The 18,543-nt window shown below is 41.0% G+C and overlaps 1 protein-coding gene across 1 annotated transcript in view; it reads right to left on the minus strand.

The window, feature by feature from the left end:
- Window positions 1–18,543, minus strand: part of LOC309497419 (uncharacterized protein) — a 64,186-nt gene that overhangs the window by 16,545 nt on the left and 29,098 nt on the right. The gene's annotated exons all lie outside the window — the stretch shown is intronic.

Genomic DNA, 18,543 nt, shown 5'->3' on the forward strand with positions numbered 1-18,543 from the left:
AATAAGCTCTTTTATACTAACATTACCAATCACTAATTGTAATATTGTGCATACATAACACCACAATTTTTGCAATTGTGTCTGGTAATTGTGTTTTGCAATTGTGTCTGGCAATCCACACAGGCAGGCACATGTACATGTGTAGCATCACTAAGTATATAAACAAAATTGGTCTAACATCTGTAAAATAGTGGGTAAATGTGTACTTACTCCTTCTGATTTCTGTCTGTGTTGCTGCGTGCCCTCTTAGTGCGAGTTGCAGTGAGAGGTGAGAGTGAGCAACCTACATCATTCCTTTCAAAAAAAGTTGAAAACTATTATTATCATATAGAGTACTATTCCAGCACATGCACAACTGATGGGCATTAGCATGCTGATAAGATAGCACAAAGAAAAAATATGTAACATTATCAACCAACCTCCAAAAATAAATAAACTCATACAGGCTCATATTGTAATAAGTATATAAACAAAATTGCACAAACATTGGTAAATATGTACTTACTCTTTCTGACGTTCGACTGTGTTGCTGCGTGCCCTCCGAGTTGCAGATGAAGGAGATGCAGCATTCCTGTTTTAAAAAAAGTTGAAAACTATAACATAAATATTTCAAAGTATATTACCATTAGTCTATATGAATAACTGATGCAAATAATTGTAGACACGTGCTGTAGGCATATATTGTGTGTCAATAGGCCATTACGGAGATAGCACAACGCAAACATTAACACATTTGCAATTCATCAGCTGGGCATATTTACACATTTCAGCACATACACACATTTGCAATAGATATTTGCAAGCACTATATAAATTACTCTGAATGGAAAGTATGGAAATGGTCCAACCAGTAAAATCTGTAGCCTACGTTTATTTAAAATAGCTTGTCAACTAATTTCTCTGTACTGTAGGCTAATTGGCCTACGTGTTGTAGCCTAGTCATTAAAATTAAATAAAACAATTTAGTTCATATTTAGGTTTAAATAAAATCATTATTTTTTTTTTATTTCATTTATGTTGATTATATGAAAAGTGAAAAGCATGAGTCAGATCATGCGCAATCGCGAGACAAATGGAGTGGGCAGAGAAGATTTTGACCATTTCATTAAGTTTATTTTTTGTATAAAGCCTTTCTTTAAAGTGAATTTCGTTTTGTATTAATTGTATCTTAATTTTAATAGTTGTTTCATCAACCAAATGCCTGTATTTAAAACATAAGAATTAAAAATAGCAGGAACTGGAGGCCTCATAAATGAACCCAAACTCATAAGCTTTGCCTAAAATACCAGAGAAATATATAGAAAGCTCGAAATGTGTTATTTTAAACAAAACTATTAAAAAACGAAAGAAAACAGACGGCATGAAGCCTCTCTCCTACTTTATAAAGCATAGCCTAGACAATTTAAATATAATTACTCTGAATGACAAGTATGGAAATGGTCCAACCAGTAAAATATGTAGCCTACGTTTATACAAAATAGCTTGTCAACTAATGCAAGTAAATTTAAAAAGACTTACTCATCCGAAATATCCACGGCTGGATCAAGTCGCTCTTCAAAAATACAAACGTTCGTTGTCAGAGTCCTGTTCTTCTTCTGAGGAAAAAGTGAACTCTTCATTGCTATCCAGGTCGAGCTGAAGGGCTGTGTGTCATCTTCCAACGGCGCAGGAAAGTGAGTGAATTAAACTTGCTGGTTTTAAAGCATTTCAGGGGGCTTTTTACCTTATTTTGCACAGATCACCTCAGCACATTATCTTATGAATAGCGCGCTCTGCTAGTGGGTGTGAACTCATTTCAGGGGGCGTTTACCTTATTTTGCATATCACCTCAGCACATTATCTCATGAATAGCGCGCTCTGCGAGAGGGGGCGTGAACTAATTACAGATAATTAGATGAGACGGGAGAAACTGTACTTCTCTTTAGTTTCATACAGATTACATTGCAGGAGAATATTTGTTTTGAATGTGAACTGTTTTATTTTAAAGTATAAATTTAAAGCTTTCTTTAGACGCATGTTTCATGGTTGTGTGATAAGTATTCGCTGAGTTTTCCAGACTTGTTTCAGAAAGATTTTTGCGGAGACAGAGTGAGCTGAAAGCGCACCCTGTTTATTTTATTTATTTAAAAATAAAAACAAGGTTTTGATGTTAATGTGAGTGTACACAAAAAAAGAAGACCCTCTATAGTTTATAATCATGTATTTATTTTATTTATATGACCATAAATGATGGATTTTTTTAAGTTTATGTTGCTGCTATGTGAAAAAAATCCAGCAAAACGCGTGGGCGCGTTTCTCGACCTCAGAGGGTTAATCACAATGTCAGTTCTGCGAGTCAAATCTTCCAACGCCTTAATCTCCTCCGGGGGCAGGTTAGGTACCGGAGCCTGTGCTCCTGATAAAGCCACCTGGAACCCTTCCAAGTTCCTATCGAAAAAAACCCATACCTCCCCGGGAAGTCTCTGGGGTGGTGGCACCCACCCCGAACTCTCACAAAACGGAAGACCCTGGGCTTCACTATCGGCGTTAGGACCAAAATAAACCGCCCTTTTTACTTTGTCATGAAACTGACCCAAATCTGCCAGCAACGGACCTCTGTCAACTTTCTTTACCAAATGAGAAGGGATAAATGATAAACCCCTATCCAGCAGACTAACCTGCGGTGTGAAATGAAAACACTGAGACAAGTTAATTACAGAGCCCGTTTTTTTATTGTTTTCCTCAACAACCTTTCCGGGACCCTGATGGAAAGGCCCCTTTAGTAATATAAATGCTCGAGCCAATGTTGTAACATAGCCCGAGCCGTATCTGCCGTCCAGTGGATGTGATCTCGCCCCACTTGAAACCGGCCACCCGGTAGAAGGGGAATACAGCACTCGGATCTGAAAATTACATCATTGAGGGCCCGTAAGTTCCGCACCTGCTGTTCCGGCAGGGTGGGATCGTAATTAATCAGCGGAATATGGAGCACCGCACTCGGGAATGTTGCAGTCGCCGCCTCCTTCAGCCTTTCAATACACTTCCTCAAAGCCTGCATGTTGCCCTGGCCACGGTCGTTTAGGCCAAACGATAACACCACATGCCTGACCCCGTCTGCCACCGGGGTCTTGTACTTTATGAGGCTAAAGGCCTGTGCCAAAGTGGCCCCGGGATAGCTGTGTATCTCCACAGCTCCGTGGTTAATTTCCGGAATCCGACTCAGATTCGAATCCCCAACAATGAGGACCTCTCTTCCAGGGGTCAGACTCCATGATTTATACTTGTCCCCCGCTACCACCTCATGCCTGACGTGGTAACTCTTCCATGATGTATTCACAGGGGCTTTCTTGGCTACTGGATCTACCGGCAACTGCTTCCCAGTCCCTGGGGCCTTCCCAACAACCACCACCGCCGTCTCCTTCTCAGGAACCACCGGCCCCTTCCTGGTGGCTTCTTCAGAGGCCACTGGCCTCAACTCCCGGGGAACCTCCACTTCTGTCTGGCTCACCTCCAGGATCCAGTCCACATCTGAATCAAGACTGTCCCCCACCTCCATTGGCTCCTCCTGGCCCTGAATTGGAGTCAGAGATGGCAAGACTGGCACAGCTGGCACCATCGGCAGAACTCCCACCGCCCTGCTTCTGCTGCTGGGGCCCAGGCCCTTCTTGGCCTTCGTTGACCTCGGGGGCTCCACCAACCTCCAAACGGTATCTAGGGGAGTCTCCCAAGTCCGAAGATTCCTGTGCCGGAACCTCTCCCCTAGGCACAGAACCTGGGGGACCTTGGACCGGCTGGCCTCCCACGACTGGTTCTGGTTCAGGAACCGGGGCTCCCTGGGCCGGTTCGCTCTGCACGACCATTATTGGCGTGGAAATAGAAGTCGCCTGAGTCGATGGCTTCTCCACCACTGCTCGGGGTCCTCTTTCCTGGGCCGGCCGACTCCCCACGGCCACCCTCGGCTTGGGGACGGAAGACCCCTGGGCTGATGGCTCCTTCACCACTGGCTGGGGCCACTTAATCGCCGGCTTACGGGCCGTCTTCTTGCGGATCCTCGCCGCCTCCACCACAACCTGGCTCCCTCGTGCCTCTTCCTCCCCGGCCCTGACCTGTCCCCTCACCGGAGAGGAAGACGGCCCAGCTCTTTCACCTGCTCCCCTGGGGACATATCCCGATGTCTCCCCCCCGTCGTTGCCCTCCTCCCGGGTCAAAAGACAGACAGCTTCGGTAAAGACCCGACGCACCGTGGACTCTTTCAAGGTCTTGAGCCCCCGGCGGGCCCACTTAACTGCAATTTCCCATGCCTCCCTACAACGCACCCTGGAGGCATGGGAGACTGCCTGGCCGGCCTCCCAAAGGGCTTGCTCATGATGGTCCCTTAGGATGTCCAATCCGGTGTCCAACCAATTCTTGGCGTTCCTAAAAATCAACCATTCAGTGTTGACCTTTGGGAACGCCGGCTAAATCCCTGTCGACATCTGGTATGCCATCCGTTGTAACTTGGCCGGTGGCCCCTCTTCCTCCCTGGCCCCCATCATCATCCCAAAGTGATGGTAATACGCCTTGACGAATCTAAACAAGACCCTAATAAGGGCCTTGAAATCTCGCTCCTCCCTTTGCGTCCTCTCCTCCATACTCACGAATAACTCACTTTCAACCTGCCTACGAAAAGAAAAGAAAGGAAAAAAGCCGATTACCCCCTGGGGCCGACCTCCTCATAATTCTTCCAACCCCCCATCCCATCTAAATGAAACAAAGACGAACCGGGAGTCATCCAACCTGTCTGGGCCGAACAACTCCCTAAGGACCTGTATAGGCCCAGGTTCGTACTCCCATCCCGCCCCTCCCCCGACCTCACCGTCCGAGGAAGGAGCCGGAAGGAGCTCTCCTAAACCCTGGAAAAAGCAAACCTACTCTTAGAACATTATCCTGCACCCCAAAGAATTCATGAACCATCAGCTCTAACACCACATAGGGCAATCCTCCTCTAACAACGCCACCTTTGCGCCTTGAATAAACCACACAAGAAACAAGTCCCAGAATTGACTGCAAGAATGAGATCACTTGGAACCAGAAGTGAAAAAAGATCTAGCCCCCAGTATCCAAAACTTGGATCATCCCTGGTATGTCAAGTCCGATGGCTCTGGCTGGGTTAGGTTTTTTGTAAATATTACAACAGCTCCCCCCTCTCTCCGGCACTAGTCCAGAGGAGAAAGGAGACTGAGGAAGGCACGGGCCGACGCATGTTAGACTATACCATGGCTCCCCCTTGGAGCGCGCTCCCCCTCGGAGCTAACCCCTACTAATCTTCCAACTAGGTTTATGACCATAAGGGCTCTCATGGGTAGGGTTAGAGCAGAAATAGGTACAGACCTAGTTGTATAAATCACAGGGCTACTATGGGTTAGGCTTTGAGGAAGTTACAACGACTCCCCCCTTACTCAAACATTTGCTTAAGAAGGTTTGGAATAGGGAGACCGAGGAAGTGCACGGGCCTACGCATGTCTGGTTCTACCCCTTCTCTGTGGTTGACACTTTTCAAGTTTCAAGTTTGTATTTATTTATATAGCACATTTAAAAACAGCAAACAGGGCTGACCAAAGTGCTGAACAATACATAAGATACAAAACAAGGACATAACCACATATTCATGACAAAAGCTCACAATGTATTAAAAGCTAAAGAAAAAAAGTAGGTTTTAAGAGAGGATTTAAAAACAGTTAGAGATTGAGCCGCTCTGATGTAAACCGGAAGGCTGTTCCACAGCCTAGGGCCAGCAATCGCAAAAGCTCTGTCTCCTCTATTCTTTAATCGTGATCTGGGGACTGACAAAAGTTTCTGATCACCAGACCTCAGGTTTCGTGTGGGATTATGTGGACAGAGACGCTCGGACAAATAGCTCGGTGCCAGATTATTTACGGATTTAAAAACAAAGAGAAGAATTTTAAATTCAATGTAAGTAAAATGTATTTATATAGCACCTTTCACAGACAAAAAGTCACAAAGTGCTTTACAAACTGTTAATTAAAAGAAAAGATCAGACATGCAAACAATAGATCTAACAAAACAACACACAAAACACAAAAACACAAGTAACCAATGCTGTCAAATAAAAGCAAGCCCAAAAAGATGCGTCTTCAGATGTTTTTTAAAAGAACTGACAGAATCCTTAGTTCTCAGTGCTAATGGAAGTGAGTTCCAAAGCCTCGGTGCCACAGTACAAAAGGCACAGTCCCCTTTAGTCTTTAGACGAGTTCTAGGGACAATTAGAAGGTCCATAGCAGAAGACCGTAAGAGCCGACCCGGTGAATGTTTGAGTAAAAGATCTTGAATATAGAGAGGTGCCTGGCCGTGCAGGGCTCTATAAGTGATAACAAAAATTTTAAACTGCACTCTGAATTCAACTGGAAGCCAATGAAGGTCCTTGAGAACAGGTCTTATATGAGACCACTTACTGGTACCAGTCAAAAGCCTTGCTGCAGCATTTTGTACAACTTGTAGTCGCTGCATAGAAGACTTATTCAAACAAGTGTACAGAACATTACAGTAGTCCAATCTTGACGAGATGAAGGCATGAACAAGCATCTCCATCTCTTTTCTTGAGACTACCGATCTAATCTGAGCAATGTTCCTAAGATGGTAAAAACATGAGCGAACTACAGACTTTATATGACTGTTAAAACATATGGCTCTATCCAGGCAGACACCCAGATTTCTCATTTCACTACAATCTGAGGTGGCTGAAACCCCCAAAACCTGCTTATTCTTAGGTATAATATTGTCAGGAGCAAAGATCATCAATTCAGTTTTATCCTTATTAAGTTGCAAAAAATTGTTTGCCATCCATTTGTTAATGGAGACTAAACAGTCCTGTAGAACTGACAGTTTATCTAGACTATCAGGTTTGAACGAAAAAAGTAACTGAATGTCATCTGCATATAAATGATAAGATATTGTTTTAAAACTATTAATGATCTGTCCAAGAGGAAGCATATACAAATTAAACAACAAAGGGCCCAGCACAGAACCTTGTGGCACCCCACAGGACAAAAATGCAGAATCAGACATAAAGGATCCAACAGATACCGAAAAAGTCCTGTCGGACAAATAAGATGAAAACCAGTCCAGAGCCGAACCCGAAATACCTACTAAACAGCGTAATCTATTAATCAGAGTGCAGTGATCCACAGTGTCGAACGCTGCGCTGAGATCTAACATAACCAACACGGAACATTCCCCCGCATCTGTGGCCATCAAAATATCATTTGATACCCTAAGTAAGGCAGTTTCAGTAGAATGATTTTTACGAAAACCTGATTGAAATTTGTATTGATTGAAATAATTGAGACCAATGCAGCGATTTTAAAATAGGTGAAACATGATCAAATTTGCGTTTTCTTTTGAGGAACTTTGCAGCAGCATTCTGTACTAATTGGAGACGAGCAATAGAGTGTTTGGGTATGCCATAGTAGAGGGAGTTGCAATAATCCAACCGCGATGTAATGAGTGCATGGACAGCAATCTCTAAGGTTTTCTCAGAAAGAGAGGATCTGATCTTGGAGAGAAGACGTAGCTGGAAAAAACAAGAACTAATCACCGCATTAATTTGTTTTTCAAATTTGAAGTTCTGATCCCAGAAAACACCTAAGTTTTTAATGCAAGATGAAGTTGGAGAGAGGTGATCCAGATCCATGTTACTGCTATTAAAGTTGTCATGGGGGCCAAAGACTATAACCTCGGTTTTGGATTCATTCAGAAATAAGACATTTTGAGAAAACCACATTTTTACTTCTTCTAGGCATGCAAAAAGAGATTTCAGAGCAGTATCTTTGTTGCGTTTCAGAGGCAAATAAATTTGTGTATCATCTGCATAGCAGTGAAATGATACACCATGCTTTCTGAAAATGGAGCCCAGAGGAAGTAAATACAGGGAAAAAAGAATGGGTGCGAGAATAGACCCCTGCGGCACTCCACAGGAGAGTTGAGCAGGCGAGGAAGAGAAATTACCAAGTTTAACAGAGAAACTTCTATTTGTTAGATATGATTTAAACCAACTGAGGACAGTTCCCTGGATGCCCACAAAATATTCTAGTCGGGATAGAAGAGTTTTATGATCAACTGTATCAAACGCCGAGGTTAAGTCTAACAGTATTAGGATCATCGAGTCACCAGCGTCAGTCGCTAATAGTATATCATTAGAGACCCTTAATAAAGCAGACTCGGTGCTGTGCAGAGGCTTAAAACCAGACTGGAAAGTTTCAAGAATTTGATTTGAGCTAAGAAAAGGCTGGAGTTGATTAAAAAACGTTTTCTCCAAAGCTTTTGTAATAAAAGGTAGTGTCGAAATAGGTCGAAAATTATTAAAATCCCTATCATCAAGTGAAGGTTTCTTGAGAAGAGGTGTAACAGTAGCTTGTTTTAGGCTATCAGGGATAGTCCCTGTGCTCAAGCATTTATTCAGAAAAGACACCAAACTTATTCCAACTGAATCAAAAAATTTGTTTCAAAATACGGGGAGAAAGAACATCAAGAGAGCAGAAGGAAGGTTTCAAGTGATCAACAATTTCTCTGAGAGACAGAAGAGAAACTGGGTCAAAGACGCTCCATATGGCTGAAGAACAACCCAGTTCAGGTGAGACAATAGCAGAAGGTTGTAACTGAGATCTTAGAGAGGTGATCTTCTCACAGAAAAACCTTGAGAAACCTTCACATAACGATACTGAGGGATTTGAAATCACATTTACAGGAGGATTTAGAGCAGAATTTAACACAGAAAATAAGGCTTTTGAACTATGATGTTTTTTTTAAATTAAATTAGAAAAATACTTAGACTTAGCAGATATCATGGCTTTCTGAAAAACACTGAGGGAGTTTTTCAGCATTTCATAAGAAACTTGTAGCTTATCACTTTTCCATTTACGTTCTGCTCTTCTACATGCTCGCCTCAGAGAGCGGATGGTATCATTGAGCCATGGTTCAGTCTTAGGTTTTGGCTTCTTCGTTTTTAAAGGAGCAGTGGTATTTAAAATCTCGGAGCATACAGTATTAAACAGACTAAGATGTTCTTCAGCATCCAAGTCGGAACGAAAAGGAACGAGTCCTTTGTGCAATCGGAATAATGTGCGATCTTGAAGGAGGAAAGGACATAGAAAACAGTACAGGCATATGATCAGAGATCAGAGTGTCAAAAACCTGAACATCAGTAATGGAAACACCATGTGAGAGTACCAGGTCCAAAGTATGACCATGAGTATGAGTGGGATCTTTCACCCACTGAACCATGTTAAATGAATTGATGAGATTTAAAAACTCCATTGACAGCACACATGAATATTAAAGTCCCCTAGCAGAAGAATATTGCTGTAATTAGTTACACATTCACCTGTAAAAGCAGTAAATTCACTTATAAAATCTTTCACTAGGTGAGGGGGGCGATACAACAGCGCTAACAAAACAGGATCGTCAAATTCCAGTCGCAACAGCTGTACTTCAAAGCTACTGTAGACTGAGGACGGAACAGAGCGACAGTAACTACTAAAACTGTTTTTTAAAATCACCGCTAGACCACCCCCGCGGCCAGAAGAGCGCGGAGAGTTAAAGAATGTGCAGTCTGCCGGAATCAGCTCAGCAAAAGGACTTAAATCACCAACCTTCGTCCAAGTTTCTGTGATGCACATAAAATCCAACGCGTGGGTAGTAAAAAAGTCATTTAAAATGAACGTCTTATTGACTAGCGACCGAGCATTAATCAGAGCCATCCTGGAAGGTACCGACTCAGAGATCGCGGGAGAGAAGACTCTATTCAAAGATCGAAGATTCTGTAGATTAGCTCCACAGCGGCGAACACGGATCGGAGGGTAGCAGGGGATCGTCGAATGAGAGTCCTGGAAAATGGTCCGAAGCCAGCGAGCAGGTGGATCGAGCAAGCGCCAACCAGCACATCGGCCAACACCTAGATTCCACGTCGTCATGGAGACGAAGCTGGACGCGCGGGCGGCGCGGCCGGTGTGTAGCGCCATTTTCAGTTTGACAGCAACCCCTCCGCGCTTGCCGCGTCTCCTGCGGCGCTTTCTGCGGGGAACACCATGAGGCCAATTGCTCAGATACTCTGGAATATCCCAGGTAGAGTTTGGAGAGCGGGATTGTGAACCAGCCACAGAGCTTTTTAACCTGTTAACCCTCACCAGTGCGTCGGCGCACTGAAGCGTTTTTTTATTTATTTAGTTCAAAGTTACTATCAGATTAAATGTTATACTTTGACAAACTATACATCATTAAAAAGATATAAGACTCAAGTTTCAGTATTTGACCACTATTGTATTCTGAGAAACTTATAGTGACAGTTATGTCTTAATTTGTGTCAGGAGTTATGAAATGAAAAAATGCATCGATCCCTTTAATATGAATTATGAGCGTCAGCTGGTCCATTCAGAAAAAAAACTCCGTGCTGTTGTCATGACAGTGCTTCACAAAACAACGTCCCTCAGGGCTTTTAGCTCAAAAATGTGCAGACTTGGAGAAATATTGATATATTCTCATAGATTCACATCATATTTCTATAGACAGGAATAATATTTATTGAATTTATACCCAAATGCGTCGATGTAATCATTATGAGCGCTTCTTACTGAGATGTGCTGTGTTTTCAATTCATACCAATAGCCTGAGGGCGCTATATGCACAATAATACTCCATATATGGAACATGAAGAAGAGCCATAATCATGTGACCTTCAAGGACGTCACTGATAGCAGCAGCTACACACAAAGCTAACACAGAGATCGCTGTAATATGCAGATACAGACGTTTTGAAAACAATAAACATAATTGCAATGATATGTGATTTGCCTGTGTTCTTCAAGCAATGCCAGGTATTTTTATAATATATTATATTTATAATGTATTGCTAATCGATATAGACTTTATCATTGTACATAATTCTATAAATATATTTTCTGTCTGATTTTTTTTTTTATCTGAAGCCAAATTAGATCACAGAAGATTATTTAAAACACTCCACTTGCGTTATAAAGTACGTTTGTAGCACAAACATGGTTTTAATCTCATAAATGGTCGTGTATTGATGGTGTGCTAAGCTAACATGCTAGCTAGGCCCAAAATAAAGTAATTTGACATGATCTTGAAAAACATTTAACTAAATACAGAGTTTTAGACTTATCATTTTCAGATTTTAAATATAACATGGTCACACATATGGCTTTAGCTGATGTGCATTTCTAGATTGCTCCAGGGCCCACTTCAATTTTATTTTCATGAATATGTTTAATAAAAACAAATTTCTAATAACTTTACAAAACTTTGAAGCTATTTAAAAAATGTTTTTTCATTATGACAATAATTAATTCTACATTTACAATAAACTACCAGGTGTCAGCTTTCAAATGAGATCATACTTGTGCTTTTAGTGCAAAGGGTTCATGAACTGTATCTGTTTCAGTTTGGGTATGTCATTTCTGGGGATTTTTCAAAAGTGGCGTTGCAGCTTAACAGGTTAACTCTGGGTTATATTTGGCCACAAAAGAGTCTCGAATATCCAGAAGTAACTGGCGATCATAAACCAGAAGCGAGTAGCAGTTTGATGTAGATAGAAGCACAAAAATAGCACAAAGTAGCAGAGACATCAGACGGCATGCCACGTACACCGGCGCCATCTCTCGGATGTGTTCTACCGTTCAGACCGTTCTACCGTTCAAAGTTTTCCTATCGTCCGTCTTGGTGTGAGGCCTTTTTGGATTGGTTCTAGCACTGTTACGTTTATTATGGGATTGGGTAGGTTCGGGTTCGCCTTAGTCGCTTAACTTGCGAAGGGATGTTAAGTTTTCTTAAAAGACTGGGTGTATTTATAAGATTAGGTGTATTTAAAACCCCAGTTGGTTTTAGTTATAACATAAAACAGATTATTGAAATTATGCCATCGGTCCTTGGGTATTGAGGGTCTGTGAATTTAAGTAGGGTGTGATCATACCGTGGGATCTTTGGGCTATTTAGATACCGTCTAGTTTTGTTCCTAGTCTCCCAAAACTGGTGGTGTGAGAGAAATATTTGAGACACTTCGTCAGTGGTGGACCTCAGGATCCTCAAGTGTTTCGGCGCCTTAAAGGACTCAATGAGAGAATCAACAGTCCGCAGATATAGCCTTCATAAATAGCACACAAGTGTTCTCATTTAAGTATCTCTTCTTGACAGACACAGATCTAGCTTCAATAGTAGGAGAGATCAATATAGCAAAGAAAATACAGAAATGACCAGACAGTGCTACATCCTTTATAATTGGATGGTTTGATTTGAGTACCAGCAATAATGATTTCAAATTTGAAAATCATTTAGCCATTCTTTTGTTTCATCCACACAAGTGAAGATTTTCTCAATTTGTGTAGATAGAACAAGCTTGCACATAGTATATATTTGGAAGTCATCAGCGTAGATATGATAATTAAAACCATGTCGATGTAAGATCTGGTAATATGTAAATGATTAATTGTATTGGACCAACAACGGAATCCTAGGGGACACCTTGCTTCAGGGCGACAGATAGAGAGATAGGAGGAACACGAAGAAAGAGCAACACCAGAAATAACCACATCTGAGAGGCTTGAAATAAGTAAAATCAAGGCAGACCAAGCTCCAAGCCGGAGCTAAGGTCGAGTAGTAGAAGTATTGAGTGTCAATTATAAAAAATTTTTTTATTATTACTTATAATTTCATTATATAAGAATGTACAACTTAAATATATTGAATATACTTTAGTTCCATTATATTTAGTTGCAAAACCTTCTGTTAAATTAAGTTATTTGTTGCAATTTTGTTATAATTACTTCATCACATTAGGTTACTTGCAATTATGTTTCAATTTACTGTACAAGAATCACAAATAAAAAGATAAGACTTTTCACACATGAAACCTACTGAACCTGCATTGATGTTTGGCATGTATATAAACTACTTGTTTATTGTGAAATGTATTAAATACACTAGATATCCAATCCTAATATTTATTCATTATTTCAGTTGCAGTAGTGTTGGAAACTACCAAAAAATGTACAGCGTTGGTACAGTTGTTTCGTTGTTCATACAGGTTTCTTTGTGTTTCAGGTGTGGTGGCATTTACTTTCACCAACTGGTTATTTGTGTTGTACAATGTTTGACGGGCATGACTAAATATGATGAAAAAGAAACAAGTATAGTAGTTTTCTTCTTCAGAGATTCTTATGTTATTGTCCTGCATGATTTTATAAAATAATACACAGGAGTACTCTGTCTATAAACGGAGGGACTGGTCACTGACTGTTGTTTATCTTCTTTGAACACTGTGTATTGTTCACTTGCTGTGTGGTAACCAAGGAGAAATGGAAATGATCAAATGTAAACGTAAACTAATAATGATGGTAACTATGGAGACAAGTGGCTGGAGTCAAAACAAGGAAACACGTGACAAATGAAAACAGAATGGTGACACACCTACTCCTAACAAATCTTTCAACTGTGCTGCCATTCTGGATTAAAGAACAATAGGATACAGGAGAAGGAAGTTCAACACTCTTATTTCTAAATCTAATCTAAAGTAATTTTTGCTTATTAGTATGGTTGAATTAGATCATTGAAGATCAGCAGCAAAGACATTGTTTAATAAAGTGAGATTAAATGCATAAAGAATATTTGTGTCATTTCATATAGGTAATTATAAAAAATGTGCATGAATTCTGAATTGTATTTTACTGTTTATTCATTTTGAGGAATACTGAATGTTTTCGTGCTAGTGAGATGAGTAAATGCATGTTCACATTTAGTCTAGAACTAAAATAACCATCATGTTTACACAGCACACACAACACCTTGCTTTTGTCACGATTAGCCACGCACTCCCTGGGTGATTATGGACTCCATTTCCCATCATGCATCTCCCTGGACTGATTACACCATACACCTGCACTGCACTGATTACACACACACCTGCACCTCATGTTCAAACACTCATTTAAGCCACACTCACACAACACTCTGAGTGAAGTCTTGTTTTGCTGCTGCGAACATTTCCAAGTGTTTTCCATGTGTTTACCTGCCTGTTGTGACCTTGTCTGCTCCTGATCTTCTGCCTGGTTCCTGTATCATGTTTGTTTGCTGCCTGCCCTGATATTCTGCCTGTTTGTTGACCATGATTTTGCCTGATCTTCTCTGCTGTGTTTGCTGGTGTATGACCCTTGCCTGGTGACTACTTAATAAAGACAAGCTGCACTTGAATCTGAATGACTCCTATGCTTCGTAACAGCTTTATTTCTCTCAACATGGGGACAGGGGGGCTGTAATAAATGTGAAAAAGTAACTAGCGTTACTTATTTGAAAAAGTAACTTAGATATTTTGTTGTAAATTGAAAAAGTAATCTGATTACCCCCAACACTACTTGTTAGGCACTTTATTTCCACTTTTCAAAGAATTTCTTAATTTCTATTGTGATTATACTTTCCGATGTGATGGGAAAAGGGAGAATTTGACAAAAGACGGTTTCGAACCAAGGTCAATCGCGTCAAAAGCCAGGTCTGCGAGCCTTACTCACTACTGTCTATGCCATTGATAGCGTTGAATCACGTGTCTTTTTTTTAATTCGAGTGGCTCAACCATACATTGGTGGGTGGAGCTGTTTGCAAGAGTCAGACACTCCCTGTTTTTTTTTGGCCATATATTCCGACAGGTCTGGAAATGGGATTGGAAAGAGTTGGGATTTGAGCTCGGGTTGCCAGAAGCACACCTGCGGCAGATGACGGTGCGCTGCCCACAAGGCTATCCCCTGATTTCCACCAACTGCGGAACGGCTGCGGATCCGCTCCGGAACGGCGGCGGAGTCAATAGGTTTCCATTAAAGTCAAAGTATGTATTTTCACTGACTGCGGAACGGCTGCGTTCCGACTCCGGCGATCCGCAGCCCTCCGGAGCAGATACGCAGAGCTTCTATTTTTGCCGGATGCCGGAGAGCTCCGCAGCAATTCAGCGCGATCATATGTGAATTCGCAAGATCTCGTGGGTCCTCGTGACTTCAGCTGTTATTCATGGCCGCAGCCGTTCCGCAACAAATCCGGACCTGGTGGGTATTGAAGGACAGCGGAGCACGGATCCACAGCCGTTCCGCAGTTGGTGGAAATCCGGGGTATCGGTGCCGACAGCCTGCTGCAGTTTTAGCAGTGGTAGTAGTGAGGACTAGAAATATGTTGCCATGCATCCCCAGTGTTTTTTTCTCAGCTAGATCTTCTGAAAGATCAGAATCTTCAGATTCGGTGCGTATACAGCAGTGCAGCGATCGTTTCCGCACCGAGTCTATTTCTGCTGTGCTGCACGCACTGAATTAAAGTGACAGCGCATGTTTCGTGTCAAAATGAACACAGATTGACATGAAAATGTAGTAATCTCACCATAAATGCATTTAATTAAATACTACTATTTTTCACAGTCATCTTTTTACTTTAAGACCGGGGTAAAGCAAGGAAAACTACAATTTACCTCAACAAGGCGACATAATGAACAACACTTGTCTCATTCGTGGAGATGGAAAAACAAGTTCTTTGTGACATGCAATATTTATTGTATAAAGATTTAAATGCAAAAGAAAAGACATGAGAGTCGGCTGTTATTTGTCAATTTTAAGTTTTAATTTAAAATGTTAGCAATTTTAATATAAGTACATGGTTAAATATTTTACCACTTGCTTGAGCAACTTAATATATAAATCTATATAGGATAGAAGTAATGCATTGAATAATAGCCACGTTGTTTAAATTGTGTTTAAACGTGAATACGTCTATTATAGTGTATATGTGTACAAAGAGAATTGCAATGCTGACAACTTTGTTTTAATAAAAGTTGCTGATAACTTCTGGATTTGAAATAAAAATAATGAGTAAATGTGTTTGTGGTACAGCCGCGGATCATTTACGCACTGCAATGTGAAAGCACAATAGCGAAAGCACCGCATACGCACGCACACGGAGTATGTGTGAAACAGGCGTTACATTTACAGTTGTAGTTGCTGTGTCCCTGGTCAGAAGCATTAGAGGTGTGGTATTTTCTGTGCCTCTAGGTACTTAGCACAATTGGTTTGTGTTTTGTATTGCCCAAGGTAGCCCCTTCAGATTTAACTATGTACATAATGGTGTTATGTAAATAGCTAGAAACAGGGTGGTGGGCAAGGAGTGGGCCAGTGGCTAGAGCCACTTCAAATAAATAAAAGTCAGGTTTTACTTTTTTAAAGAACATTTATTTGTTTAATTTATTGTTTAATTTTAGATAACTGGTATCAATCTCAGACAGGTTTGTTACATAGTTTGCCTGGTCTTGGGTAAATGGAAACCTGTTTAATTATTAAAGGGTTCACCCAAAAATGAAAATTCTGTCAGTATTTACTCACCCTCATGTTGTTCCAACACTGTAAGACTTTAATTCATCTTCTGAACACAAATGAAGATATATTTGATGAAATCTGAGATCTGGCTCACTGCTTCATAGGCTACTAGGTAATTAAAACTTGCCAGCCCAGAAAGTTAGTTAAGACAATGTTTAAAATAGTCCAAGTGACTACAGTGGCAAGTTTACAAGTGACTACAAGTATATCAAGCGACGAGAATACTTTTGTGCGCAAAATCCCCCCAAAAAGAATGACTTTATTCAACTATTCATTTTCTTCAGTGTGGGCCTCTGACGTGAGTTCACGCTACACTGTCTGTTTACAAGCAGAGGAAGACGGGCGCTATTTAATTGAAGGATAACAAGGATTTAGTAAAAAGATGCATTGTAAAAAGCTAGGCTGCATGTGGAATAACTCTACAATAGAAACAACCTACTTACTCTACAGATAGTGTTTCACCCGGTCCTTCTGGCCTCGGACGTCGCTTCCAGTTCACTTTAGGCAAATAAAAAATAATTTCTAAAACACTGCGACTTAGCAGGGGCGGAAAACCGGGATCCTCTGTTATACAGCGACATACACTTGTCGTCCCATTGTCTGAGTCATCCAAACTTTCAAGCTGTGGCATAACAATGTCCCAATCGATGCAGCACATGCTCTCCTGTTCAGTAGGCATCGCTTGGCACTGATGCCATTTATACCACCAGCTCTCCATTGCTCTCTGTCTTTCAGAAGCTTGGGACTGCGGTTGTGTTGCAGCCTCTTCAATCTCTTGATGTTTCATAAACAAAGTTCGGGAAGAGCACGTTCAAATAATCAATCCAATCAACTTGTCATCAAACAATTACCATGTCTACCCTTATCAGCATGAGATATTCACTCTGTCAACTCACCTAACATTCCATGACAGTTTTCAGCATCCCTCCGCCACCCTGACTCCTCACTCTTGGCTTGTTCTTCCACAGCCAGGAATACGGGGGGAGTACTCTGGGTTCGGGCCGAATACCGAGCCCGGAGCTCTCTCCTCGGACAGCACGCCAAATACACATTTATTCGATCTGATTTATTTGTAAGTGTGAACTCGTTAATTGTAGTTCAATGAATGTGTATTCTGGTTTGAATAGGTAAGGTTGGTTAAAAAAAATCTTCATCTACGTTGAAATCTGTGGACATATTTACGAATACAGTTTTATGTACAGCGTCTTCCTCTGCTTGTAAACAGACGGTGTAGCGCTTACGGCTATGTCAGGACATCATCTTCTCAGGTCTCGCGCATGCGTCGTGGCGCTCTCGTGAACTCACGTCAGAGGCCCACACTGAAGAAAATGAATAGTTGAATAAAGTCGTTATTTTTGGGTTGATTTGCGCACAAAAAGTATTCTCGTCGCCTGAAACTTATGGTTGAGCCGTAGACACTTGGACTATTTTAAACATTGTCTTTACTGACTTTCTGGGCCGGCAAGTTTCAATTACCTAGCAGCCTATGAAAGAGTGAGACAGCTCTCAGATTTCATCAAAAATATCTTAATTTGTTACCCCGTAAGAGAAGTCTTACGGGGTTGGAACAATATGAGGGTGACAGAATTTTAAGAATTTTGTAATTATTGACAGAATTTTCATTTTTGGGTGAACTAAGCCTTTAAGCAGGTCACAGTTCTCATGCAATATGAGGAGTAAGATCTTTCTGATTATGAAAAGCATGTATCTTGCAAAAGGCATGAAAACATGTAATATTTTGTAAAAACTGAATAGAGTTTCTTGAATTTTCAAAAAAAAATGTGAGTGACTTAGAGCACAGAAGAACTCAATCAGATTTATAAAGGCTTATTAAGGAAAGTTTGTCAAATATAGGAATAGTTCACATAAAGCTGCATTTCAGCCACCCCTTCTCCAAAGGTCACAAAGCCCACTGAGCATCAGCCAAATCAGCCAATAACAGTGGAGTTATATACTAGAGTGTGGTAAGAAAAATAGATAGACATCAAATAATTTGAATGGAAGAGTAATTACAACAACATAAGTTGATTTGGACAACAACAGAAATTGAATTAGCACTAAGCCTAACAATTGTATACAATATGATTGAAGTTGTTATTCATTCTCTTATAATATGATACTGCCTCACAGTGAAGGTTTTTCAGGCTTTTTGTTATTT

Source organism: Leuciscus leuciscus, assembly GCF_965113295.1.
Source record: "Leuciscus leuciscus genome assembly, chromosome: 4".
NCBI classification, from domain to species: domain Eukaryota; kingdom Metazoa; phylum Chordata; class Actinopteri; order Cypriniformes; family Leuciscidae; genus Leuciscus; species Leuciscus leuciscus.